Here is a 4,241-nt window from a genome sequence, read left to right as displayed (position 1 = left end):
TAAAGGATAAAATATTAAAATTTTCCAAAAATTCAAATTTATCCAAAAATCAATTTTAAAATTTTCGGACTCGAACAATTCGATCCGACGCCTCGTGGACCAATCAAAACAATTTTCGATCGGACCAAAAATAGAATTTTAACATATTAAAATTTAATTTAAAAATTTAAAAATAATTTTTCCCGCGGGCCGCCCGGGACGTTCCCGGGCCGGGCAGCCCGGCTGCCCCTAGGGCAGCGACGATCGCTGCCCAGGGCAGCGATCACATCGCTGCACAGGGCGGCGCACGGCGCTGCCCAGGGCAGCGCCGCTGCCCTAGGCAGCGATCACATCGCTGCCCATGGGCAGCGCCGTGCGTTGCCCGGGGCAGCGACCATCGCTGCCCCTGCCGGGCAGCGATCCAATCGCTGCCCGGGTTTTTGCCCGAAAAAAAATATTTTTATTTTTAAAATATTTATTTTGTTTGAAAAACCGAGGCCTAAAAAAATTTTTGTACAATCGATTAATTTAATCGCTTGATCTGAGCAACCTTGCTCTGATACCACTGTTGGAGAACGCGGCCTTCAGATCAATTATGATTGATACCCGGTGCAGCGGAAGTTTAAAATTTTTGTATGGAACAATTTCATAATGGGTATCAACCTTACGATTAAATTGTGTGTGTAAAAATTAAATAACAATTATAAAATTTTTACCTTTAATCTCGAATCGAGATTTTGGACACCAACAGATTTCTCTGCTCTTGTTGTATATCCCTGGAACTGATGGACGAACTGTTATTCAATCAGGTCCACGAACAGAGATTTAATCCCTCTAATAGATTGCACTAGAAAATCTATCAGAAGTTTTCTACGAAGAGATTAACGAATTTGATCCGTTAAACCAGACTGTAATTCAAAATCACAGGCTGGATTTTTCTGTCAGACAGAGGGTAGGGGGCGGCCACTTTTTAGAAAAATACTTAGGGTTTTCGAAAATTGTGACCTGTTGTGTATTATTTTTGTACTGCAATAACTTATTTATAATGTAGGCCACTAACAGCTTAGGGCCCATTAGTCATAAGTTCAGGCCCGACAAGCAAAGCCCGCATGTTCAGAAATTAATATAAAATTCATCGTGACTCCGATTGATAAACCGATTTCACCAATGTGAACAGAAACCATTTCTGCACCTTTTAAAGTCAAGATAAAATTTTCTGAATCCGAATTCAGTGATTTCCAAAAATGGCCATCCCTATGTCATTTTAGGAAATCTTACTCCTCTACTCTTAAATAAGAAGTCCAACTTCTTCGTTCATTAAATTTAACTATCTCAACGGGGATTAAAAATCCATTACACTGTGTGACCCTCAATGGTTCAGGGATACAGCTAGCCGTGGGCTCACAACTCCTTGTGACTCGGAACAACAATTTCCGACTTGCCCATCGAATCATGGTATGAGCGCCTAGCAACATCGCCCCATGATTCCCTAGGTATCACTGATAGTGCCTACAAGAACCAGTAGATTTTGGTTAGCGTACAGTACGGTCCCTTCATCCATATATCCCGATCGAATCAACAACCATTGGTATATCGAGAGTCGCTCGAGATTCGATAACTATGCAATGCATCTTGAAGATCAAATAGTGACATCGCATGCGCTACTAAGAAACCATTTCTTAAATCACATCATGTACTCTGGCCAGAGATTCGTCACACTAATATCTCCTCAGATCGCATAGGATATCCACACTCGCAAGTATGTGGTGAATCCTTGACAACAAAGCATCGACTCCTACATGTGTTGTAACTGTACCCAATCCCGACACCTGATGACCCCAATAGAGTCGGTAAACGAGTCAAAGCACAGTACTAGCATATAGAGTCTCAATGATGTCTCAAGTAGTAAGGACTAATGGTGTACAACCAAAACCGCGGACTATATCCACTCGATAAGTGATAACCACTTGGAAAGTCCGGATAGGGTAGTTCGATCATTCATCATATGAATATCCATTTGCATGCTTTGAACATCTCTATGTTCCTTACCAATGAAACGTGGTACTCCGCATCGCAAATGCTAGTCTCAAACTCGAGCGATCCTTATCCTTATTATCGGACGGCTCAATCGACTAGGAACAGTTTAGAATATACAGTGACTATAAGATGTGTTTCATGATAGACATCTCCATGTTCTACCACATCTTACATACACTATAGTATATTCAAGGTCTTTATCAAAACAACAATAGTATATCACAATATAACAATATGAAGAAAGATAAAGTCATTGCCATTAATAAAATTGTAAATTATATTAAACAAAAGATTGTTTATACAAAGAGTCATCAAAGCCCTTAGCCACAAGTTGGCTCACTGGGCACCCACTCTTTCACATTCTATTCAGAATTGAATGATAATTCAAAAATAACTTTCTTGTTGACAAGTCAGTAACAACTTCAAATGTTATATCGATCATTCATTTACTAACTCTCTTCATTCTGTATAGATTCATATTCACATTCTCTACATTTCTCAAATCCAATCATACCTGATACTTCTTAAATATCATTTCAACACAAAGAAATCTGATTCTCGTCTCATCGAATATTCAAATCTCTATTCTGATATCACTCGATAGGTTAAACAGGAATCATAATAATCAAATGGCAATTCAAAAAATCAATTAATACAAAATCAGGTATTAGAGTTCTGAGAATATTCTCAAAATCTGGAAAATCAACTCAGATAGTCCAGTGATCAGAGAAATGGTATAATGTAATCACGTATAACTAAATACTCAGAACATCGATCACGCAATGCCACAATCGATTAAATAGATCTAAAGTTTCTATCATGACAATAGATTTCAATCCTTCCTGTAATTTCATCATATTATGAACTTCTTCTGATTCGTCTGTTCGGACTATTCATTAATCAGAGAATAATATGTTGTATTCTCAGCTCTCAAAGTACTTATATCATGTCAGATATAGTTTATTCTTGAATTCCGATTCATCTGCCCTGACTATTCTTCAATTCAAAGATAATATATTGTACTTTCTCATCAAAAAGTACTCAGAGCCTTTTGATCATCTGTATCACATTTCAAAAGTAAACCAGTTGTCTTAATCTAAAACAATATTTCTTGGCTTACTGTTCATCTTGCAACAAGTCTGATCACAAGTCAATGATCTAAACATAAATACAGATCATCTTATTCAGTAACTGCAATCAATCTGATCATAACTACCACCTGTTTACATCATATATACTATTTCATCTTGGTAGTTTCGCAAAATATTCGTTCAAATCATGATCGCGTTTCCAATTCTGGAGTTTCTAAACTGTCATTGAACCTATCTGGTCAATGTTTTTCAATTTCAACTGAAACTCTCTATGCGTTTAAGCTCTAGAACGCACAAATTCTGTCACATCTGTTTGCTCTATCTTTTGATAAAACAATTATTGGATGAATATTGAACTCATTATTTTGCATTTTTTTCCAAATCTGATATCTCTTTTTGGAAATAGCAAGCACAATCAAATAATCAATCACAAGAAATTCATCCACTCTGAATCTGAGGCTTCAATTCATATCTCAATCTGGTATTCTTTACTTTCTGTGTTTCTTTCATCTTCTTAAAAATTCTGGCTTCTTTCCAATCTAAAATCATTCAGATTGGGTATGTATTCATTTGACTACTCAAACCAGAATACACAGAAATTAGAAATCAGTTGATCGAATGACTATTTCATTTCTCATTTTGATTTCCAAAATACTGACAAATCATACAATCAATCCAAAATCTGGATAATATTCTAATTCTTCTATCAGTTACGAGCCAATAATCTCAAATACGCTGAAATATCCATCAAAGGAATCAGTAATTCTCAAAATCAAAAGAAATAAATCAAGATTGAGAAAATCTCTCAATCAAGGTCATCCAAAATCAAATCTTCTGGATAACAAACTCTGCAAAGTGAAAAAAAATCACTTGCATCTCATAACTCAGAATGAGTAAATCAACTCAGGCTCTATGAACAAAACAAGGAGAGCCACTCAAATCAAATATTTCAAGAATCATATTTCCAATTGATGTAATCGATTCAGCATAATCAGAGAAAAGACTCAACTGCAACTGATTTTCATATCGTCATCTATCTCATAGACCTCAAAAGCAGTATTCAATTCATAAACTCATCAATGCACTCTTAAATTTCAGTTCACAACTTAAACTACAGTTGAAATCTTACTGAAA

This window comes from Henckelia pumila, unplaced genomic scaffold (genome assembly GCF_033568475.1).
Source record: "Henckelia pumila isolate YLH828 unplaced genomic scaffold, ASM3356847v2 CTG_207, whole genome shotgun sequence".
NCBI classification, from domain to species: Eukaryota; Viridiplantae; Streptophyta; class Magnoliopsida; order Lamiales; family Gesneriaceae; genus Henckelia; species Henckelia pumila.
This window is presented reverse-complemented; position numbering follows the sequence as displayed.